Raw genomic sequence first — 25,780 nt, 5'->3', positions numbered from 1 at the left:
AGTCTTTCCATAGCCATGGAGGACCACATCCATTTGCAAGAGGGACTCTCAGCCCATCAGTCTTGGGACAAATACTTCTTGAGGGCCCTCTCCATAGCTGGCCATGGAACAAGTAAAGGAAGAATAGGTACAGTGTTTTCCCTTGAGCTGCATACTTTAGAGACAGAATCATGTGAGGCAACTTACAAAGCCAAGGGGAAGGTGCTCAGATTGTGGGTATTCCACTGTTGAGAGATGGAAGAACTAAGCGGTTGAAGGAACAGTCTCCAAAACCCAGGAAGGTCCCACAGAGGCTGGAGAGAGAGGACAGGATCTGTTAGGTAGAGAAGAGTACCTGATCCAGGAGCCAGGAATAAAGATCATGAGCTTGGAGTGAACCAAAGAAAATGAAATCTCTACTTCCTTCCACCACCCATCATTCCTGTCTTGCAGGAACAAAAGCAACACTTCCTTTTTTAAAACTCTGGCTATCTTTAATGTCCCCGAAAGATTACCAACCTGCTCATTCCATTACCTTGGCCTTATCATTACCCAGGTATGGACATCCTATAACCTTAAAAACATCCATATCATCTTGGTTTAAATGAGATGAAGTTAAACTTTTTCCCAGGTCCACATATAGATGTTAGAAAATTTAAGACAATGCATTCCAAAAACTTTATTGATGTTATATCAAAAGCTGGGCATTGCATATTCTCAGCCTTCTGGCTTCCTTTTTAACCAAGTAGTAGGTAGAATCTGGAGAAACATGGTAGAACAAGGTAAGTACCAGTAAGAATAGCATGGAGCACTTTCACTTTCACAGCTAAAGAGAGAGCAAATCTGTTGGAGATGTAGAGAAGGTTGAAAGTATTTGAGATGAATCTTCACAGAACACCAATGGCCCAAGAAATAGTACCAAAAATCAACAAATGGGATCATATCAAATTAAAAAACTTCTGCACAGCAAGGGAAACAACCAGTGGAATCAAGAGACAACCTACAGAAAGGAAAAAAATTTTGCCAGCTATTCTTCAGACAGTGGACTAACATCTAGAGTGTGTAATGAACTAAAAAAAAATTAGATCTTAGAAAGAAAAGAACCAATCAAAAAATAGGCAATGGAAATTAATAGATACTTCTTAGAAGAGGAAGTACAAGTGATCAATAAATACATGAAAATATGGCCCTCTCTGGCCATTAGAAAAATGCAAATTAAAATAACACTGAGATTCTATCTTATTCCAGAAAGAATGGCTATTATTGAGAAATCAAATAATAATAAATACTGGTGAGGTTGCAAGGGAAAGTAAACCCTTCCACATTGTTGATGAGAATGTAGTCTAGTACAGTCACTATGGAAATCAGTATGGAGATTCCTCAAAAAACTAAAACTAGAAATTCCCCTTGACCCAAGTATTCCCTTTCTAGGTATCTTTCTGAAAGAATTAAAATCATCATATTTCAGTCATACACGCAGACCCATGGTTACAGAAGCATAATAGTTAATAATAGTTAAATCTTGAAAGCATAATAGTTTATCATAGTTAAATCTTGAAATCAGCCCATATGTCCATTATCAGATACATGGAAATAGAAAATGCTGTTTGTACTACCATACTGATCCTTCCTTCCTTCCTTCCTACCATCCATCTTTCTTTTCTCACAGGTATAAAGGCAATACTTGTTTTTCTTTAACTCTGGTTATCTTTAATGTCCCCTAAAGATTATCAGCTTGCTCATAGAATGCAACAGAGCACTACTTTGCCACAAAAAAGGACAAACTTCAGGCATTTGTAAGTAAATGGATGCACTTTGAGGACATAATGTTAAATGAAATAACATAAACTTAAATATCACATGGTCTCTCCCATTGGGAAATCCAAAATATAAATAAAGAGCAAAATAAAAGACAGATAATAGGAAGTAGGGAGATCTTTTTCCAATGGGAAGGGCATCAAAAGATGGAGGGAGGGAGAAGGGCAGAAGGTAAAGGGCATAAAAAAATAATTGAGAGAAAAAATGGAAATAGAGCTTTTGCAAATGGAAAATGGACCAAATGATGGAAGGAGCAAGGAGGGCTGGGAGGGATAGGGGGGCACAAAAAGAAAGAATTAGGATGTGATATGTACCTGTATCAACTCCCCACGACATATGCAGACATGTACTAATAAAAATGACTAAGGCGTTTACAGCATAAAAGAAGGTCCAGGGAGATGAGGAAAAGTGGAGACACTGACATGGACGTAGGCAAGTTGAGATTACAACCAAGGAAAAGCAAATAGTTCTGTGTGGCTTCCAGGATTGATAATAGAATGTTATTAACTATAAAATAATATTATTGCATGCTCTGTCTTACAGGCAGCACATACACTTCTGTAGGCACTGTTTCATTAAACTCTCACATCAGCATGTGAGAAGGATACTCTCATCCCCTTGGAAAATATGATGAAACTGAGGTTTGGGTAAGTTAAGGATCTTCTCTGCAGTCTCTCAGCCAGAAGACATTAGGGCCAGGACTTTGTCTATCTAATCTATATTGAGGAGGATGTAGTTAAGGGGAGGCAAAGATCTATTTGAAGGAGATGAAAGAGCAGTGCTGAAGGGGCCTGCCCAAGAGACTGAAGGGAGAGAACAGGGGTTGGAGGAAGAGAGGGGAGAGACCGGTAAGAAAATCTGCTCCAGTGATAAAAGAGATCCTTTGGGCTCTCATTTATTTATTTATTTATTGTGCTGTAACAACAACCAAAAAAGTGTGAGATTTATTTGCCAGTATGTGGGAATCAAAATCCTAGACAAATGCTTCCCCTTGAAGTTGGATTTGACTATTTAAGATCAAGCCAGCAGAAACTTGGTTGAGGCCCTGTGTGTGTGTGTGTGTGTGTGTGTGTGTGTATGTGTGTGTGTGTGTGTGTTTGCCTCAAATCCCATACTGGCATCAGGTATCTCCCACCAGGCTGTCCTGAGCATTCATGGGACCCTACCCTGGGATCTTGCTGGCCAGAGGTAGCCCAGGTCTGTGCAGGTGACGGCGCAGGAATCATGGACACCTCCCTTCCAAGGCCACATTCAGGCTAAAAAGTGAGGGCTGAGAGTGGCAGAGAAATGGAGTTGGTCACTTCTCTTGCTCCTGCCTCCCCTGGGTCACTCTGGTTGTGTTAGAGCCCCAACGGCAGGTGGCCTGGCCTCTTGGGTTAGGGTGCTCCCCAGTGCACTGCCTGATTTGCAGTGATCTGTGTACTGTGGGCAAGAGTCTGATCGGGGCTGAGCATTCTATGCTACTTGTTAATTAATCACCCCTTTATTCTTCTAGCTGCTTTCTTTGGAGGATGATTGCACAATGACAATATCCCAAAAGCTGTACTAGAAGCTTCATTCAAACAGTCACCTGCCTCCGCCTGCCCCTGTGGCCTTATCATCCCGCACAGGAGTGTCTTGTCATTTTCATTCCTTCATTGCCATTCAGAGTGCTGTACTGGGAGGGTGCCGTGCTGGGAGTGCTGTTATTCTTTCTAACGCTGCTATTTTTATTATAAAAGATGAAGAATAGTAGGAGGTTAATGGCTGCTTAGAATGAAAACAAATAATGACTAAGAACAAATATTCAAACGAGGCATTGTCTTGCTGAGGGAATGATATTCAACAGAGAAGTGCCTGCTTCGTTTTTCTCTCCCGCTTTGACTACATAAACCAGGAGTTGTGTAAACTCAGTGGCTGGCATTGTACTGCATTCCACCATCAGGTAACCTAACAAAAGTAGCTCTGTTGGAGGGACAAGAAGCCTCTAAGGGCCAAGGGTTCTTACCAGGGCTGTTTATGCTTCCTCTCCCCAACATCTCACTTCCAACTGCCTTTATCTTTGCTGAATGGATCATCTCACACTGAATACTCTGGCCACTTGCAAAACCCAGTTCTTGGTACTGAGGAGTGCATGGTCATGGAGGGTCAGCAGGTTTGGACCTTCTTCACTGCCCTGTAGTTCCTGTTTCTACCCTTTACCTGCAGTACACAACACACACATTATCATACCCATGATTTCTAGTTTCTTGCTGTGCTAGCCTTTTAGGTGGAAAATTACCTGCCTGCCCTCTAGCCCTATGCCTGAGCCTCTCAGAGTCCTATTCTTTATTAGGTGACTATCAGTGGAAAAGGGGGAAGAGACTTGGAATTATTTCGGTACATAGCATGTACTAGGTAGGAAGAGATGTTATCTTCCTTGCTTTTTTTGATAATCCTGCAAGGTAAGTGCTATTATCTTAAGTTTACCATAAAGACACAAAGGCACAGAAAAGCTCAGTAAATTAAATTACCCAAGGTTACAGAGTGAATGAGGGGGTGAGGATTTGTTCATTAGTTCAAAAGTACACACAATACTCATCCCCTTAAGAGGCACATATTTTTCTTTATGTAACATCTTAATTCTTTCAAAATATACTGTCTCCAGAAATCCCCTCAGAAGAGAAGGTAATGGTCACTCTCAAGCTTTAGCACAGTAAGAATGTACAGAGAGCTATTTCTTCCACCTAATCAGCATGAAACCTTGTCTAATTATAATCCCAGTGAAACATTGTTATATGATTGCTTCTAAGTAAAAGTAAGGGTTCTAAGGTGAATACTGAGGATTTTCTATATCTTCCCTATCCTTCTGTAAATAGTTCTTATTCAGTGACTGGATCCTAAACCCCCTCCTTGATCATTTCCTTCTCCACACCCCGCCAGAGAGCTGTCATTAAACATGGGCTCATGGTGGACAAGGGCCACATGTCAGCTCCACTGACCCGAAAATCTCCCTGTGGACGCTCCCCACCTCTGCAAGTCCCCTGTGCCTGGGCTCCACTCTGCTTCCGACTCGCCTTCTCATGCCTCTCTGTCTCTCTTCTTGGTACCATGGTCCCTTGTACAGAGGGAGTCAGTCCAATTATTCCAATCCACACTGATCTCTCCCCTCGCTGAGACCCTTAGTTAGTGCTACATGAGTTACCACAGTAGTCCTCTCATTTCCCTGGTGTGTGTTTTGTTTATTCAACTTGATTTATAGCCGGCAGGGTGGGAGCCATGTCTTATGTTTTTCTCTAACCCCTCATAGCAAATGTCCAACAAATACAACTGCTAAAAGAAAGCTGTAGAAAGAAAGCACTGAGTTAGTATTCGGAGGCTTGTCTTTTGCTTCAGCTCTGCTACTAATCAGCCATGTGATACTGGGCAAATTCCTTAGCTCTCAAAGTCTATTTTCCCTATCTGCAAAACATGATGATATTTGAGCAGTGCTTGAGCAAAAGATTCTAAGACCTTTTCCAAAGTTGTGACCATGCTTTAGTGAACAAATTAAACATTTGAAAAGAGAGAAAGTTGCAGAGAAAAACTCCTCTCAGACATGAATTGCCTAGCGTGTAAGTGCTCTGAGAATGCAGGCTGAGTGTGAAAAATGTGAATGGAGAAGCAAAAGATAGCAAGTCAGTTAATTAAGGATGATTATTGAGCCTCCTTAAAAAAAATAATTGGGCCAAAGCAACTTGCTCCTCTTTAAGTGAATGTCTCTGAATCTTCAGGGGATAACTAAAATAACTCTAATAAAGAAGATCAGGGACTTTCTGTTCCTCTACCACAGCTCTTCTTGGGACCCAAGCACAATGGCAGGTCCTCGTCCTGCTGAGATCCAAACTGTACAACTCCAGGGGGCCACAGAGGGAGATTTGCGGTGTCCCAGTGATAACTCTGTTTGGAGGATCAAACTCAAACACTTCTGTCTTTCTTTCCCTCTGCATCATTTTCAAAGACTAGACTGTGTTTGTGAGGCTGACACATACAGAAAATATGCATCAATTCTGTTTGAAGATTGGCTAAACTAGACAGGGCTCTTTGACTCTAAATGGGAGGCCTAGAAACTACCTTCTGCCCATATTGGACAGGGTTGACCACAGGGAAATGCACGAGGGGATAGATATCCTCTCTTCAGGCTTTCCAAGTGCACAATCTGGAACCCTTTCAGTGAAGACAGGAGATGGTCTACTCCCAGCCCGCCAGCATTCTTCCGCTTGGAGAGACCCACCTTTCCAAGCGTAGTGCACAGAGGACTCTCTCTGCTTAGTCCTGGCCAAACTTCGGTTGAAGAAAGATCCCTGTGAGGAGTGGGGGCTCCCCACTCTCTTGGCTTAATGAATTTTTAAACTTGGTGTCTTTTTTATGTTAAAGAGAATAAAAAACATGAGAAACAATATAGAATTTCAAAAAACAAGATGATACGAATTCAACAATGGTTGTTACATTGCATATTATTGTCTTCAAAGTCGTTGTTTAGATTACTAGATATAAGCATGCAAAATTGGTCAAAAAATTAAGCATTAACTGTTTCCCTCCATAAACCAACATAAAGAAATCAACCACTAATAAATGTTAGAGGGGCTATGGGGAAAAAAACACTTCTCCACTGTTGATGGGAGTGTAAACTGTACAACCACTGTGGAAATAAGTGTGGAGACTCCTTACAAAACTAGCATTAGAGGTTCTATTCAACCCAGTCATTCTCCTCCTGGGTATTTTTCCAGGACAACTGAAAACATCATACCACAATGATATATGTGCACCCATGTTTATAGCAGCACAATTTTTTATACCTAAATCTTGGAAACAACCCAAATGCCCATCAACTGAGGAATGGATAAAAAAGATGTGACACTTTTATACAATGGAGTATTACTCAGCTATAAAGAAAGATGAACCCTTGGCTTGATGGATTTAACTTTTAAAAATGTTTTCATGCAATAATTTCTTTTTATACACAATTAAGATGTACAGTGTATATTCTTTTATGAGGTAATTTTGAATTTGATGCTGTGTTGGGAGCACTCTTCAGGCCCAATGAATGCAAAACTAACATCGCTGCTCTTGTCTTCCTTTTCCTCTGATGCATCACTTCATTCATTGGTCAGAGCCAATGTTCCTCCAAATACATAACTGAGAAAGTTCGGCCTTGGTCCCTTTGTCCTCTCCCACCTGCTCAATAATATACCACTTGGTGCTAAGCTCTTTCATTCAGGTAGGCTGTCATGAGGGCTGGCTTCTGTGCACATGGATTCTTGCCATGAGAGCCATAGATGCCTGTCTTTTCCCAGAAACCTAGAATCGAAGGTGTGGGGGCTTACTGAGAACCATCCTCCAATCATCCTGAATGGCTCTGGAGAAGCAAGATGTCTACGTGTTTCATGTTTATTAAATAGAACCCAAATGGAGGTTTTATTTAATTTTTCTTCTTTCGACTTGGGGGAGGGTATTTTGTAAGTGCAGTATCAGAACTTGGTCCATTTAGTCATTAAACTTGCTTTCTCCTTCTAGTTCCTTTCCTACCCACACCAGCCCTATAGTTTTGACATGTTACCTTCCTTTTTGGCTTTGCAATTACAATCCATGTCCCAGGACTAACTTGGAGTGTGTGTGTTGGAGGAGCCCCTGTGAGCTCCAGCCCTCAGGAACTTCCCAGTCTAGACCTTCTGTGGTGCTTGCTGCTTTATTTTCTTGCCAATACCTCTGCTCTTCTACCCTTCCAATACTGTGTACATTTTTCCTGTTACAATTCTGCAAAGAGGGTTTTTTTTTATTTTAAAGTTATGGTCTGTGGTTGCCATTTTATAGCTTCTTAAACATGGATCATTTCTATCCAACAATCCAAAGAAGTGACACTGTGCCCTTGAAAAGTGTTGTTTTATTTGACTTGAATATAATACTGCTAAAATATATGCACTCCCCAGGGAATGGCTGTGCTGTGAGTTTTCCCTGTAAATGTCTAGCTTCCATCTTTAATTCTCAGACCAGTGTTGCTTGTGCTGAATGATCCAACTTCTAGAAGTAACACACGTGCAGTGGCTGGATAATTTACACAGACCTTCCCTCTAGGATTCCTTCTTAGGGAGGTGAGTTTCTTACATGAATGTCCTTCAATCCAGATAGACTTGCTAAAATAGTGAACTCCTTTTTCTTGAACACAGCATTATATATTTTTCAGTGCTCTTTGATACATATTGTATATTGTCTTTAATTTTCACTATATCCCTATGGAAAAGATAGGGCAGTTATTTGAATCCACTTTTGACAGATGAGGAAAGTGAAGCCCAGAGAGAACTTGGGCTAGCCATGATGTGGCTGGAAGCTGAGCCGGAATCAGACACCTTATCTCTGGTCTGTACTGTCCTTTGCACAACACTCATGTTGGTGCTCTGACAACCATCTGTTTCTTCACATCATTGAGCTTCTAAAACATGATCACATTTCTAATCCCATATAATTCTCACGAGAGTCCTGGGAGAAAGTCTTCGGTGGGGTTATCTGAGTCATGATTTCCAGTGCACAGGAAAACAACAAGAAACTTAAGGGACTTTACTGGACACACATGAATCAATGGGTGCAGTGGGACAGAACTCAGTCCCAGACACTCTCAGTGGCACTTTGACACCTTTCTTCACACACACCATGTAACTTAATCATTGGTCTCCCTGCTGCCAGTAATTTTAAGTAGAAAGCACGGGTGTCAGCAGCAAATTCAGGGTGGTCTTCAAAGAGAACACTGCCACCCAGATAAACCCATTGCTTGGCACTAAGTGACAAGCAGGTGTGCAAATGGTGTGGTCCCATGGAAAGAATGGGGGTGGGAGCATGTGGGCACAGAGCCAGGGTGAGAACCAAGCCTCCTGAATTCCAGACCAGTGCCTTTTTTTCCCACCTCACTAATAGGAGAAGTCAACGGCTTTTCTCTTGAAGAAAAATTAAGTGGATGTAGGCTCAGGGGCTTGGCTTCCCCTGTGACAAATACAAAAAAATCGTTCCCACATTCTTCTAGTGGAAGCGGGGTTGGGGCGTCCACTTTCTTTCTACTTATGTCTCTCAGCAGGTATTTTGGAATGACTCGACCACTGTTAAGTAAGTAAAATGACCCACGGCCTCAACTCAGCCAATACAAATATTTCCCTAGCTCTGTGTTAGAGAAAGACTGAATACATTTGGCATCTTAGGAGGTGAAAGGAGAAGGTTGCGATGCAGTCATTCCCTGAGGGAAGATAGCAGATGCCTCCATTTCCTGTTGCTGTGATGGTGGTCCAGACTCTGCAAAGAAGGTACTTCCTCACTCAGGCACGTGTGACCAACGCAAGTTCCCTGCAGCAGGACTGTTATTCCATTGCGTTTTATATATATATATATATATATATATATATATATATATATATATACATATATATATATACACACACACACACATATATGTATATATATATATACATATATATATATACACACACACATATAGTTCAGTTCTGCTTTGTGTTATCAGCACTAAAATAAGGGTGCGCTACACTTGGGAGTCAATATTTAAACCAACAGACATATGTTATACGGCCAGCTAATGCAAGGCATAAGGAGTGGCAGAGAGAGGGGAAGTATCTTCTGTCTTCAGGGAGACAGTTGACTTTTCAGTTGAAAAGTCGCAATTACATACTTGGCAAGTTGGCTAGCCATGGGAGGCTCATAAAGATAATGAGTGGCCCTCGGTGAAGAATAGAAAGATTGCCTGTGATAGCCGAGAAAAGGGGGAAGTTTTGAGGGGGGGATGGCCTGAGATGGACCAGAGGAGGAGAGTATACTTGAATTGGAGCTTAATTGGCAATGCTGAGGAATAAGAAGAGTGGTTGGGAAGGCAGAACCAAAAGCAGAAAGAGAAATACTGAGCAGGAGTAGTGAGAGGGTTAACCTCACTCATTTTCCTGGACACAGACGTCTTTGTGCCCTGGGAGTTGCTCTCTCTCAACCACAAAGGAACTACTACCCAGGGGGGTGTGGGTGGCTCTGGACAAACTTGCGTCCATTTCCAGAGGCCCAAAGAACTTTCTGGGTGATGATGGATGATGGGAAGTGCCATTTCTGAAGTGAGGCAAAGTGCTACATAGTTTTCAGACAAATGAAATCCTCTCTCTTGCTCTCAAATACAAAAGGGTTATGTTACTTACCTATATAACAAAGACTTGAAAGGAGATGTGAGAACCAGGATTGATCTGAGGATCTACAGAAGGTTAATGCAATGTTTGTAAACTAGAAAGCACTGGAAAATTTACTAATACCTGTCTACTTGGGGCCTAACAAGGGGAGCAAATTCCAGGGGATGTTGTGTTTTTAGAACATATTTGTAAAAACTTTTGGTGGATAAATTTCATGTATCCTTACAGGCAAAAAGAATCTCAGTGAAACTGAGTTTATATCCGCTCCAAGGGCAGATGTTTGACAGATGTCCGAACTGTCTCTCAGGGCTGGCTATCCAGCCTCTGTACTTGTGACTCCCCTTGACCTGGATGTTCTGGCAATGCACTGGGGGCAATTTAGCAGAGACTGAACCAAGGACACAACTCTAGGGAGGAGAACGCTATAGAACTGTGGTGTTTGGAAGCTGGAGAGGAGATGGCTGTGGGAGTTTGGATAGCATCCATACGAGGTATACCTATTTCAAATCAAACGTGAAGCCACCCCTGGTACCCTTGTCAACTATTGTTCTTGCCTTTGCATGTCCTTAAGAACTGTTACAGATCTAAGTCTTTAGTTCTGGGGCTGGACAGCCATCTTAAAGCAAACATGGGTAAGGGAGGGCCAGCATTTGGATGGGATATTACTATTGCTACGGTCATTTTTGCCATGTCATACTTGGAAGTTCTTTTGAGAACTTTTATTTGCACTTTAAAAGTCATAGTTACTGAAAGAAAGTGAATACACAGTCAGGACACTCTGAGGGCAGCCTTGCCTTTGCCATTGGGTAGCAGTGTGTGTGCAAGCTGTGTCTGATGGATCTTGGGTACTCAATGAGAGTTGTTGAGTGAATAGGAAACTCAGAGAAATTTCCCTGGGCTTCAGTTTCTTCATCATTAAAACAGGACCAGCAGGACTTCTACAGCGTAAAAATGTTTCCTTCCATCACCTGCACCCGCAATTCCCCTTTCCCTTTGAACAATTGCTTCCTATTTCACAATATCTATTGTACATTTTAGTTCTTATATACACTTTCAGTTTCTCACACCAGAAAGACAATGTGATATTTATATGTGTGCATGTGATTTATTTCACTTATGAGTATGGTCTCAAGGTCCAATCATCTAGCTAGAAATGTCTCAAGTTTATCTTAAAAATGAAGTAATTTTTAAACACACTTAAGAAGTAAAAAGTTCTGCAGAAATGTAAGTGGTTGTTATAGAAAAATGAGTTGGAAAAGACGTGTGACTAGGACGTAGGAAATTTGGGTCTTGTCCAATTCAACCCATAAACAATAAATCTTGGGAAGTCTCTTACCCTCCCAGAGCCTCAGTTATCTCATTTGTAAACACATGATAATAGAATCTGTTTACTTCACAGGGGTGTTTTGAAAGTCAGTGGAGATGATTATAAATTGCTTCTCTCTGATGAGCAATGAAAATAAGTTATGCGTGTTCAACTTTTTGTGCCTGTGTTCGGTTGCAAGTTTGGAAACAGTTTTCCCTGAGAGAGTGAAGACTTCCTGGGGAGCCCCTGGGCCTGCTGACCCTACCCCCTTTCTTCCTGCCTCCAGTTGTCTCCACCATGTGTTTCCCATTAGCCTCTCCTTAGCACTCCCCTTCTGCTTGTGTTCCCTAGAATGGTTACACACCATCTCCCAGATGCAAAGTCTCCATCCATCCCAGATTGTTAGAGCTGGATGGGAATCTCTGAGTCTACAAAAGCAACCTCTTTATACACCAGAATAATGAGGCTCATAAAGGTCGATTTGGTAGCAAAGTCAGAATCAGATCTCAGGTCCATTTAAGAGCACTTTTTCATTGTGCTTCAACTCAGGCCTTTTAAGCATTGTACTTCTGGATCCTGTTTTGTTACAGGAAATCTCATCTGCTCAGGGATTAGCCAGGATTCATTACTGTTACGGAACTCTTTGCCCTCCTCCCCTCTACCCATCTCAGGGTTGTCTCCAGAAGCCAACCCCAAGAGTGACATTTGTTAGTGTGTCTCAAACACAGTGGAGAACTGCTACTCCCCCCAGCTCTAGTTATTATTATTTTGCAGAAAACCAACCAAAAGACAGATGAATAAAGAATGGAAAAAATTCCACATTGACTCAGCAAAGCTTGAGGAAAATGATGTAGACTGATGGTAAATAAAAGAAAATGGAGCACTAGAGCACCTGTGCTGGGGATGAGGAGAGGTGCCACTCACCCAGGCTTCTGCTCACATTGGTCTCTCCATTTCAGACATCAAGTTAGAATTACTATATGTCATCTGTGCATAAGTGTTTCCACGTAGGGCAGTAGGATAGACATGCTGGATGTCATATTTTTGATGTATTTGGCAACAAAGATTTTTAAGATTTTTTGACTGTCAGAAATTTTGGTTTCTACCCCTGAGATTGTCTCTGTATGTGTGTTATCGAAGCTTTATTTTCTTTTCTTTCTTTTTTTTTTTTTTTCTGGTACCAGGAATTGAACTCATGACCTCGAGCTTCCCAGGCAGGTGCTGTGCCACTGAGCTAAATCCTCAGCCCCTAAGCTTTATTTTCTTCGTTCATGAAATTGGTGCAACAGTCTAGACACTCATAAAGGAATCCTCTAGTTAGGATGCTCTGTTGCACCTGCTCACTGTATAAGACATTCTGTCCTTAAATATGAGAGCACTTAAAAATCTTAGGGTTTCACCCTGCCCCACCTCGAAGGGTCCTCATCAGTTGCTCCTGAGCACAGTGCTCTCCTCAGCAGGGCTGTGAACCAACTGTCAAGCGGTCACAGATTACCCTGCTTTTCAGCTTCTGTTTCCTGACAATCTGCATAACCACCTTTCAGAAGGACATGATAATACAGCATCTGGATTGTAAAACTGCTCATAAAACAGTATGGGGAGTGTGGGAAGTCTGGGTCCCTGAAAGGACAGTGCTGGAATCCACTGTGAGCCTGAGTTGAAAATAAATAATGAGCTATTTGAAATCATCTTTTGTCCAAATGGAGGATCGAGAATAAAGATAAATGGATATACAATCACTTACTGTTTTTCTCGGTGGGAAGGTGATAAAGATACTTAAACGCTGTGTGACACAATGGAGTTGAGTCCCAGTGGAAGGCCTCCTGTCCTTAAGGAGGGAGAAATGGAAGGTCATGGGATGAGTAGAAAAGTTTGGAGTGGGGAACTAAGAAAGGTAGAAATGGGGAGCTGGGGGAACCAGGCTAGTGTATAAGAAGTACTCAAAATAAGAATCAGATTGAGATTAAGACCATGATTATTCAAAAGACCTAATTCGTACTTGTCTGAATGGACATCCAGCAAGGAGAGACAGAGAATGAGACTCCTTCTCTGCCAGAAAAGGGAAGAACGACACTGCGACTCTCTTTCACTCTGCTTTACCTCACGCCTTTTAAACATTATACTTCCCAACCCCACTTTATTACATGAAATCGCATCTGCCCAGGGTTCAAGCATGATTTAACACTGATACTGTTATGGAAACATTTGCTCTCTCTTGTTCTACCCATGTTGCAGATGGCTCCCACTTAGCTTAACTTTGTATTCTTCACTTCCTTAGGCACGCTGGTTCTCCTTCCCAAATTATCAAGCTATGTAAAGGGCACCAACTCATTTCTAACATCTCCCTAAACTCAAAATTTCAAGACTGGCTCATAACCTTGTCATCTTCTTACTTCTCTTTCGTATGGCTCCAAAAATGTAGTTATCATTGTTATTGTTGTTTTTCTCTAGGAAATCTCTGTAATCAAAGGCTCTTCCTTTGTCAGGACCTTCCTCCTTCTCATTTCTAAACCACTCTAACACTAACAACACTCGAACTGGCCCTGGTTCCAGCTTCTTCACATTTGAATCTACCCAGTATTCTCTTGCCGAGTTGATAGCCCTCAAATACCCCACTACCCATGCTCCTTCCCTGTTCAGAAACCTGCCAGGGTTCCGGTTTCCAATGGTGAATCAAAAGAGCTGAACCTTCTTGGCCTACCTGCCCTGAGAGAGCACATTTCCAGCTTCTCTTCTTTATGTTCTCCTTGTTATTCCATAAATATTCCTGTGTTCTCCCCTCATTCTCACTTTCCTGGTGTAACCTCTGATCCACTGGATAGTTCATAATCAAAGTCAAAGTCAACAAACATTCTGCCAAGAAGCCCACCTGCCTACTGAGACAGCTGATGATATTTAATGCCTGGGTATTGTCATTCTGCATTGGATTAGAGGCTGATCCATATCATCACTCTAAAATTTGGGATCACACATAAGCCCTATGCATTCATTTCCTTCTTTGAGGTCTTCATCAACCCTCTCTTACATTCTTGATGAGAACACTGTGGATCCACTGATAACCAGTGATTCTCTGATCAGCTGCATGGCTGGTGCAGTTATTTGCACAGATCTGATTTTTTGAAAGGAATACAAAGATCAGTTGTTTTAATGCACATTTTTAAGGAAATGAAAATTAAGCAAAAATACTGAGTACAGCATATGACCTTAACCAATGATCATTTTAAACTGATGCTGTCCATTCCATCTTTAAGACATTCTGATGACCCTTTGCGGGTAGCACAGTCCTCTTTGGGAGGTTTATGCATTTTTTCCCTACCTGTTGGGTTGTATGCTTTCCAAGAATCAATTGTGTTTGGTCCCAAATCCTTTAACGCTGGTTGTATTTATAATTTATGTAATATATTTAAATATTATGCAAAACCATGAAATATGAATGCAAAGAGGGTTGTTGTTTTTATAACAGCTAAGTTGATTGCTGTGGAAAGTCACTAAATGGGAAGTTGACAAAAGAGAATCAATTTTGAATTGAGTGTGTGTGTGACAACGCTAAAGGTTTACCATAAATCATGAAGGTCTTGATGAGTTCTGCATTTAGATAGCTCAGAAAATACCATTTTAGGATCTTGATTCACTTAAAAGGAATGGAACTGGATAATGTAAGTGATGTACTCTGGAAATGATTTTAGGAAAATGATAATGCAGAGGACCATTATTTAAAAATTCAACAATTATTTTCTGTTTTAAATAATGTACACTTAGTTGTATGCTTATTATGTACATGTTTGCAGTACATATGATTACATTTACTATGAGAAGTTGGTACATGTGCATAACACATCTTAATTCTTTTTCATTCCCTTCCCCTCCCATCCGGGTTCCCTCCAACTTTGATCCCTTTCCCATTTGAAAATGCTCTATTTCCATTTTTTCTTTGATTCTTTTTAAAATACTTTTCCCCTCCACCCCACTGACGAATAAAATTATGTATATAAGTTTAGGCTAAGCTTAAAATTCTAGTGTTTATGCATACTTAAAATAATTTGATTTCCATTTCTCATTAGCAACCATCATTCTAGATTGTGTCAAAGAAATTCTTCACTACATACCACTCAACCTTGACATGGCTAGAAAATTTCTAGTGTTAGAGCAGAAATTGAGTGGTATCTCTTCTGAATACCAGAACTCATGCATCTACATGTAAAGTACAAAGATAGGGTGTTTCTTTGGCATCTAGCTTTGAAGATAACCCTTTTCTATGGGTCCTGGAGTGTACATATTGTACACCTTGCACTATTCTCTCTCTCACTGAAACAAAGCATCTTGTATGATAATAGGATATGCTGGAAGTGAAGGTGTGTAACTGTCAAGACTGGGACTTGGTGTCTTCAGTAACTTGATCTGGAGGAAGCAAGCTACTATGTTGTGTGGATACTGCAGAATTCAGGTGGAGAGTCTCAGGTGTTGAACAATAGAAAGTTTTCCAAAGTCAGTGCCACATTTCCAGTCAGCTTGGAAATGTATTGTTTTGTTATGTTTTGGTACTGGAAATCGAACTCACGACCTCACACTTGCCAGGCAGGTTCTGTGCTGCTGAGCTATATTCCATGTTTTCTTTTTGAGCTTGGAAATGTATCCTCTGCCTCAGTACAGTCTTCAGATGACTGTAGCCCCTCTTGACATCTGATTGCAACCTCATGAGGGACCTCTAGTCAGAACTACATTGTCAAGCTGTTCTTGAATTTATGACTCTCAGAAAACATGAGAAATATTAAATTATCATTGATACTTTAAGTAAATATATTTTGAAGTAATTTGTTATGCAGGTTTAGATCACATAGAATTTCTCAAACAAAGGTACTCATTATAAGCAGGGGGAACGTGATATGATTCATACTGAGAATTCATAACAAGAATGATCATACTACTAAAAGTACGAAGGACACATTGCTTCATGGATCTCATAAAATGCAAAATGGAGAAAAGATGGAAATATTACTTTGAACAGCTTCTAGAACCCCAACAAAAACAAATTTGCTCAATAGTTTGTTGGGCAAAAGTAAGCAAGAGTAAACACCACCAGGGAGAGAGTCATTTGTCTTTCTATTCACTGTTTTGTGGAGACTGAGTCTTGCTATGCAGTTCAGGTTTCCTTCAACTCACTATGTAGCCCAGGCTGTCCTCAAACTCACAAGCAATCCTCCTGCCCCAGTCTCCCAAGAGCTAGGATTACAGGCCAAGCCACCCTGCCTGGCTCTATTCATTTAAGCCTCACCTACATAACAAGCACAGAAAGCCACGGAGAGCTCCGTGGGTCATCCAGGTCAGGGTGTATTTTGTGAGTCCAGGGTTCCAGGCACAACTCTGTGACGATTCTCCACCACACAATGATGTGCACTTTGCACATCTCCTCTGTGCTGATAGGTGCTCAAGAGTTGTACTCAGGTCTCCATTTCTGCTTACTTCACAGCACCTAATATGGTTCCTGCACTTACAAGGAACACACTATCTACCTGATTAATAAACGAACTACTGTGCTCCCACTACTCCTCAGTGTTTTCCCTTTCCCAAAACTCAGCCCTACGCATACACTTATTTCAAAGGGAGAACACCAAAAAACCCCCCCCAAAACCAAAAAAAAAAAACCAAAAAACCTCACAGAAAAACAGAATAGGAAAGTGACATGAGATAGATGTGCTAGTTCCTTGAATAGCTGCATCCAAAATCTCTCTGCATAGTTATTTTTCATCTCCAAATCCAATCATTTAGCTTCTTTTGATTGAACTGACTATAGGTCTTTTTCATAAAAGAGTTTTAGAAGTTGGTTAAGTTGGTGACATATGGGAAGGTATGACTTGATAGGCATTTTAAAATATGTCTTTTCTTCTTTCAATCAATCCTTTGAAAAAATATTATTTTCTGATTTCTGAATCTTTCACAGAGATTCAATGTTTATTTACTTTTTTACATAACTATTCTTGGGAGAGGACACACATAAGGCATGATTATGATCCATGATAATGATGATGAAAAGCCCATGATAAATAAGAATCAGGACCAGGGAAATGCAAAAAGAAGAGATGAGAGAGAGAGAATCATCAAAAATGGGAGGTGTTAAGATATCCCTTAAATCACCCTGCCTCCCATTTGATGAATTTACTCCTTTGACTCCATCCTTAGTAGAATTTTATGAGGCATCTCTGCAGTGACCAGAGAGCTTATCTATTGAATAACCACATCCCGATATTTTTTTAACCCCCCAACCCCCAGCTCTAGCATAATTGCCTGTGACAGAGAGCCAGCTGTATCCATGTGATATAATTATTTTCTTTCTGGATCCATCCTGCAGGGTGTGTACGTGCACACAAGTAACACATGCACACATACACACTTGCATGCTGTGCAGGCACTGGACCTCACTGATCCTTCACACCCCGCTCATTTTCACTTCTAAGATAATATGTCGGAGGCATATTGAGATTTCTCGGTGTGTATTAAAACATAGATCGACGGGAAAGAAATTAACCTAAAAATCCCTTCAAATGATCAAATGTCATGTAAAGGTAATTTGAAAGGAAAAAAAAACCCTGCTGGTTCTGATGGCAGTTTAAAATATCTTTATTATAATAAATAATGGGCTAGTTAAAAATGCTCATTTTACTTATATCCTGCTAATGAGTTTTATATGCCATTCTCAAATCCTCATCCTTATCCCATTAAGCTTTTTCAAAAATAATGACAATAACAATAACAACAACAATTGGAGACAACAAAGAGCAAAGATCATCGGAAAGTTTTCTTCCCCCAAAGAGGAATTTTTGAATGGCTGCATTCTGCGCCTTGAATGCATTATGGTTAATTTCAGATTCCGAGGATGATTAACTTTGACTGGTGGAATAAAAGGCCATGACCAATTATTATTCAGAAAAATCCTGCTGTTTAGCCAAAGAGCGTACAGTGCAATCCAGTCCTTGATGTTCCTGTGATAAACGCTCACATGACAAGGTTATTTGGTGTAGAGCAGCCAGAGTGGTTGCTATGGCAACCTGTTCACAATGCTCATAAATCTGAGGTGTAGTTATCCTTGCTGTGTATGCAAAAAAAAAAAAAAAAAGGGAAAGAAAAAAGAAACCTACAAAGCCAACTCAAGCAGTTTAATTTACAGCACTGCCTCAAAAAAAGAAAAAAATAGGGGAATGAATTCTAAGATAATAGACCACTCCATATTATATTCTTTCACAATACAGCCACTTAGGACTCAAATGCTCTCTTCAAAGCCAAAAAGACTTTTAAGATAATCATTATGGTAGAGAATATAGGTCATCATTAGCACCAGGAGTGACAAAAATAAAAGAGGTGGTTAGAAATTTGAGTTTGCTGGCATCAATTGTTTTCCCTTGGCACGGTTAGCAATGCAAACAGCTGTTGACAGCACATCAGGACAGGTACATTCGATGGGAACAAATGGCTTTTTTAGTTGCTGCTTCCTAGAGATGATGGGCTATAAGTCTAAGGGGCCAAAGGTCAAAGAGACAATGATGAAATATCCCCCACAGACCCAGTGTCAGGTGGTTCAATGTTAAGATCGCTCTGATATGGTCTCTTTGCCTCGATTTCAGCTCCACTCAAGCCCCATTAGAAATAAGGGCAGCCTATTAAACCAGCAGGTAGTAAGACTTTTCTCATCTTGGGTATAAGCTCTCTGGCCACCTGGCTCTTTGACCCCCTATGGCTTATTTCAACCATTATCAGTTTTCTAAATAAAAATTGGGAAAGAGTTGAACTCTTTGAAGTGGCAATTCTTTAACACTTGGAAATGTGACAGCCATCGGCTCTGCAGTTATCTAGAATGACAGAAAAGTCTAACATGATGACAGACTAGTTTGAATTAAGACTAATATTAAAAAAAGACTAATATTGAACTTATGCCACCTAACGGTAGAGATGGCTCAGTTAGAGATTTCTAATGGGCAAATTCAGTACATGATCACACGAGAAAGGAAAGGGAGTTGGGGAATGCCAGGGTAGTGTTGTTCAAACATGTTAGTTTCATCATGGGTGTGCCTTTGATGGACCCACTCTCATTAGACTTTTTACTGTATTGCAACACAACTCTCTAGACAATGCTACACCTCTATAAGATCAGCCCATAGACTATTGGCAGAAAACGTTTCCTTTTCAGTGGGTGGAAATGGTTGAATTTCTTATTGCAAAATTGTTTTGTGAAACTTCCTATTACTCTTTCTCTGTAGACAAATTTAGATGACATAAGCCACTGTGTATAATTATCTTCTTCTGCATGAGTATTTGCTCTCTCCCAGAACCTTAATCTCCTTTGGGATGGGCATTGAATCCTGTCTATCTTTATGTTCTTCCTAATGACTGGCAGAAGCATTGCTGGAAAACAGCTACAAAACAAATAAACAAACAAACTCCTAAAAAACTGACAATCTGAGGATGATTTTTGGTTTGGAGAAATCAAATTCTAAGCAAAAAAATGATATCAAGACATATTTCTACTTTATCTTGAAATATTGGACAATCTAGTGACACTGATCCCAAATTCTTGTGTGGATTTGAGTAGCATCTAATCCTTTCAGATGGGGTTTGTCTCTGTTCCACTGGGCCAGCTCCACCTACTTACATCCCCTGGTGCCACCTGAGCGCTTGACAAGGGACTCCCACAGCAAAGAGGAGAAAGGCAAGGGCTTTGAGTTCAGAAGTCTGACAGCATTTTTCTACCATCTCAGACCTGGCCATCTTGACCCATTCATCCACAGTGACACCTGCTCATGGTCATGCATGCACATAACTTCCATCCTGCTTGGATATATTTCATCTTACTTTGCACCCTCAGAGAGATCAGGTCTTTGTGGCAATGAAATTTAAGTGAATTGAGGAGAAGCAAATAATTCCCCTGAGAGTGAAGTTTTGGTTTAGGATTCTGAAGCTCAGATATGGAAGTAAGAGACTGACAAAAGCAGGCATATGATCCTCCTGCTCACGTGACATTCTTCACATTCATCTGAGAACACGAGTCCAACTGTTGGAACCAAAGGTCACATTTAGGAGTGTAAAACAGAAGACCTAAAGTCTTCTGTTTTCTCTTTTTTAGGTCTAGTTATGTCTTAGACACCTTTCTTATTGCTGAGACAAAATATCCAACTCCTAAAGTTAAAGGAGGAAAGATTTATTGTAGCTCACAGTTTGTAGGGTTTCAGTTTATAGTTGACTGGCTCCAAGGCAGGACGGTATAACAGAAGGCCATTGTAGAGGAGAAACAGTTCATGGTGGGCAGAGGGCAGCAAAGCAGAAGGCAGCAAGCAGTAAAGCAGCAAGCTACAATGGCAGCCCTCTTTCTGTTCCTTATATTCTATCCAGGCTGTACACCCTGGGGGCAGGTATCACTCACATGCAGGGTGGGCTTTCCCACTATCTACACTCAGCACTGTGCCAAACCAATTAGTGAACCAATTTAATAATCACACAACCTTGACCCCAGCATTGCACATTGGGAAAGAGTTGAACTCTTTGAAGTGGCAATTCTTTAACACTTGGAAATGTGACAGCCATTGGCTCTGCAGTTATCTAGAATGACAGAAAAGTCCAACATGATGACAGACTAGTTTGAATTAAGACTAATATTAAAAAAAGACTAATATTGAACTTATGCCACCTAACGGTAGAGATGGCTCAGTTAGGGATTTCTAATGGGCAAATTCAGTACATGATCAGTAAATGATCACATGAGAAAGGAAAGGGAGTTGGGGAATGCCAGGGTAGTATTGTTCAAACATGTTAGTTTAGATCTAGTCACCTCTGAAATGCCCCACCTATGTCTACATGAGGCCTGGGGGCGTGTCTACACAGAAATATAACAATTTACTGCTAATTTTCTCACTATTAGGTCAAAGAGGTAAGCAATGAAAAGCATACAGTATGATGAATGAAAATATCTAATGACTATACACTGATTTACTATGATAAACTATTGTTCCATATAAAAATAAGAAGGCCCATAATTATTACAATCTTGAAAAATCTCTTAGCAAGGTTGCTGCCCAAAGGAAGAGACTTCATCATTACTCCACATTCTACACTGAGTCATGTACTATATGATACCAGGCAAGGCTGAAGGCAGGGGGAGATGCAACAGTGACCACCACTGCCAACAAAGTGGCTGGCACAGCTCTCGGGGGGAGGCAGATGCTTGTCAATAAGTGTGAGATGGGAGGAGGAAGGAGTGCACTGGTTGGGATTGTATGGCTCATGCAGGGGACAGTGTCTTCAGGAAAAACTTCCTGGAGAAGCTGGCCTTCGAGGATCCTGATTCAATCATCTCTATATGATCCAAGTGGTCTGTTCTAATTTTTTTTAATTTATAGTGAATGTTGTGGACCCCTGTACCAGGGCTTCCTACCCAGACAGCATACTAACTGCTCTCCATCTCTTAGCTCAGCATCTTGTCTTCTTGGTAGACTTCACAGACATTCACTGTCCACTCCAGGCTGAGCTGTTCTCACTGCTCATGCCATATTTCTCTACTAGCCCATCACACACTGAGGAAATTGCAAAGTGAGGACTTGTTATTTGCATTGTCTGTGCATCAGAACCTGGGACCTAGTGTGGTCCAATCTTTTGCTGCTGCTGAGTAGACGACGTATGAGGGAGAGCGATGGTACGCTTTGCAGAGTGTGTGGCTTGGGGGAACAGAGTCTGTGTGCTATGGAGGAACGTACTTAGCTTATGTTCATAAAATTCACAACAACACCCCTTTCCTTCACTGTGCTTCTGTTGCACAATTTCCTTAATTAAGGTTTTTAACACAGCAAAGTTTGGTTTCTAAGGCTTAGTCTTTTGTGTTCTAAGACTGAGCTGACTACTTTTCATTTGTCTTAATAAAAGCCAAAGCACTCATTTAAGTTAGCAACTTCTGGTGAGATTAACAAGCTAAGTAGAAAAGCACTGGATAAATTTGCTAATTATGCTCCTCTGTAGTCAGTGTCTAGTACTTAATTATACACACCCATATATTCAGTCCTCATTATTTGCAGTAGTTATTTTTTAATAATGTGGCTGAAAACACTAAATTAGTGAATACCGAACCATGGCTTGTGGGGGAAATACAGGGTGAAGTTCCTGGGAGCCTCTGGTCACAACATTTTTGTCAACCGATTAATACAGGCTCTTGTTTTATGTGCATTTCTGTTTAAAGTTACCTTCCTAAATATATAGTGAAGCCTGTCTAACACATTTTTTTCTCTCCATAAGGAACATCACAGGCTTCTTCAGCTTAGGCATACTAGACAGTATTTTTTCACTGCACTTAGAGCCATTTTTATTACCAAAATCACCAATGAAAACACAAAAATACATAATAGGTGGCACAAAATGGACTACAAAAAGGACACCTGTTTGCAGTATACAAACTGAAGCATGAAGGCAGAGTGTTGCTTTATTTGACCTCAAGGGGAAATGCACAGATTAGGGGAGTCAAAATTCTCACCACTTTGCACACATCTGTGAATCACTGTAAAAACACCAGAATATTGACTTGGGGTGTTATGAAGAAATTCGAGTAAGTAGGCTAGTACATAAACATAAGATCCTTGAGCAGCATGGATTAAATGCACATAGAACATATAGATTTAATTACACAAGTATATTTCTCAGTGTAGTACTTGGCTATAGTAAATGCCCAGTAAATACTTTCTAAATGAATAAGCCATATTGTTTAATATAGTAAAAAATAAAACATTTTGGTTGAGAAAGAATTCCAATATACCATATAGGTAATACAATATTGCCTATTTAGCAGTGAAATGCTACTGAATATAATTTAATCTTTTGATTATATGCCTCATAGATTCATTAAAGACCATCTGAATGACCTGCTTATGAAAGTTTATGAAGTTCACTTAAGATTAAATAAGTTCTAAAACCCTGATTGCAGAAAATATATTATAAAGAATCAACAATTGAGATCTCATCATATTAAAAACCTTTGCACAGCAAAAGAAACCACCAACAGTGTGAAGAGACAACCCACAGTGTGGGAAAAAATTTTAGCCATTTGTCCCTGGCACAAAGGACTATTATCTAGAATATATAAAGAATTATAGAATATCAGACTGCAACTTAAAGACCAAATCCAAAAATGGGTATGTGAAATGAACAGACACTTCTCAGATGAAGGAGTACAAACAGCAAATAAATATATAAACAAGCATTCAACATTATCAGGCATTTGTGAGATGCAAATTAAAACAATGCTGAGATTCCATCTCACTCCAGAAAGAATGCTTATCATCAAGAAATCAACCAATAACAAATGCTGGTAGGCCTGTGGGGAAAAAGGAACCCTTCTCTACTACTGGTGGGAGTGTAGACTGGTGCAACCACTGTGGAAATCAGTGTGGAGATTCCTCAGAAAACTAAAACTAGAGGTTCCATTTGACGTAGCTATTCTCCTTTTCAGTGTCTTCCTTATAGAATTAAAAGCATCATACCACAGTGATGTATGTGTACCCATGTTTATAGTGTCACGATTTGTAGTAGTTAAATCTTGGAAAGAACCCAAATGCCCATCAACAGGTAAATGGATAAAGAAGATGTGATTTTTTTTTTTATACAATGGAGTGTTACTCTGCCATAAAGAAGAATAAACAAGAGACATTTCTGGTAAATGGATGCACCATGAGATCATACTTTTAAATTAAATAAAGTGAACACATATGTTTAAATATTGTATTGTTTCTCTGGTATGAGAAACTGAAAAGGTAAATAAGAACCAAAATGTACAATAGATATTGGGAAACAGGAAGAAAATGTTCAAATGGGAAGGGAAGCAAGGGGAAGAGGGGGGAAAAGAAGGAAGTGAAAAGGAAAAATAGGAAAAAATGGAAACACAGCTTGTATATAAGGAGGGGAAGTGGGGTTGAAGAGATGGGAGGGGATTGAGAAAAAAAGAAAAATCAAGGTATATTATGTACAGGCACAAATTCCCTATGATAAATGAGGTCATTATATAGATCTAAAGTGTATCACTAAAATTAGTTCTAAAAATATTAAATAAGTTCTCCAGAATATATTGCTGATTATAGGGAAAAAGGAACAAACAGGTCTTTATGTAATCCTTTTGTTTTCATTTTTAGCTAAGGAGAATCCTGAAAACTCTCTCTTGTAAATGCAGTGCATGGCAGGAAGCTCTCCGCTTAAAGCTTAGTGATTTGGGTCATAATGGGGTTTGGTAATAGTTTGGTTGAGTGAAGATACACAGTACCACAAATCTTGGTAATGAAATTTGCAATGCATTTAGGAAAACAAAGTCCAGAGTGAGCATGAAGGTTAGTGGAGGAGAAAGGAGGGGAAGTGGAGATGTAATGGAGCAGTCATAGATACATGGACAAGACTACTAGAACCAACTGTCCCAAGCCCTGGGAAATGGCAATAAAAACACTCACAACAGTGCTCTCATTCATCCCACTTTTGCTTCTCATATAAAGTATCTCACTTAGGCCTCATAATAGCTTTTTGCATGTCTGCGTTTTAAAAATGAGGAACTGGAGAATCAGATATGTCTGTTGGCATCTAGAGCCTCATTTTTAGCACAAGGATGGACAGGTGAGACTTGTGAATCCAAGCCCAGGGCTCTTTTTTACTTCTTGGCAGGTTGTCATGGGGTGGAGCTCCGTGCCAAATGTTTGATGTGCTGAAGCCAAAAGATCTATGAATTATCTAAGTAACTGGGCCGTTTGCACAATCCACTTGGCTAAATTCACAAGGTCAAAGCACAGCTTAAATGAAAGAACTCTTAGAGACAATGTTACACACCCCATCATTTTTCAGATAAGGAAATCAAGATCAGAGAGTTAAAATGATTTATATGAAGACACACAGCAGTTAACACTAGAGTTTGGTCTTGAATTTATGCCTTCAAATTCTGGGTCTTCTTCTAGCTTGTCATATGCTACTCTTACTCCTGTCACACCCAGCACCACTCCCAACAGCTTCATGAGTTTGAATTCTCATGATGGAGTTTCAAACACATGGTGTGAGGAAATCCTCTCTGTGGTCCACAGATAAGAATTGCAGACTTCCCTGCTGTATTAATTAATGGCCTCATTAATCCACATTTAACTGTTCAATTAAATGTTTAATGTAACGCTTAGAGGTGCCATTAATTACCATGTGAGAAGCAACTCTTGGAGATCCCAGGCTGGAAGCTGCTATGTACACGTACAAAACTGCTGTCATTTGGACACACTGTTTTATCTCATGGTGCTCTATTCAGCAAAGTTGTGTTACAGCTCTGGCTTAACTCGGGTGGATTAAACCAGGGCTTTGGAGAAGAATGGAATTAAATGCTTTGCTGTAATGACTCATATCCTCACAAGTACCACTCATTAATTGTAGGTGCTACATGACATAAATGTGCTAGGGGATGGCAAATATAATATTTTGAATGCTTTTCTTTTCTCGAATTACCCCAGAGAGAGAGAAAAATGATCTCAGTGGT

At 40.3% G+C, this 25,780-nt stretch overlaps 1 protein-coding gene across 5 annotated transcripts in view; it reads right to left on the bottom strand.

The window, feature by feature from the left end:
• Window positions 1–25,780, bottom strand: part of Slc14a2 (solute carrier family 14 (urea transporter), member 2) — a 406,176-nt gene that overhangs the window by 206,697 nt on the left and 173,699 nt on the right. Inside the window, exon 3 of one of the 5 annotated variants that reach the window (XM_013510367.1) lies at window positions 187–293. The exons of the other annotated variants lie outside the window; for them this stretch is intronic. The gene's annotated coding sequence lies outside the window, so the exon portion shown is untranslated. The remainder of the gene's footprint in view (window positions 1–186; window positions 294–25,780) is intronic. 5 annotated transcript variants of the gene reach the window in all.

This window comes from Chinchilla lanigera, unplaced genomic scaffold (assembly GCF_000276665.1).
Source record: "Chinchilla lanigera isolate Chin_1 unplaced genomic scaffold, ChiLan1.0 scaffold00001, whole genome shotgun sequence".
Taxonomy (NCBI): domain Eukaryota; kingdom Metazoa; phylum Chordata; class Mammalia; order Rodentia; family Chinchillidae; genus Chinchilla; species Chinchilla lanigera.
Note: the sequence above shows the minus strand (reverse complement) of the source record. Positions and strands in the feature narration are given on the sequence as shown.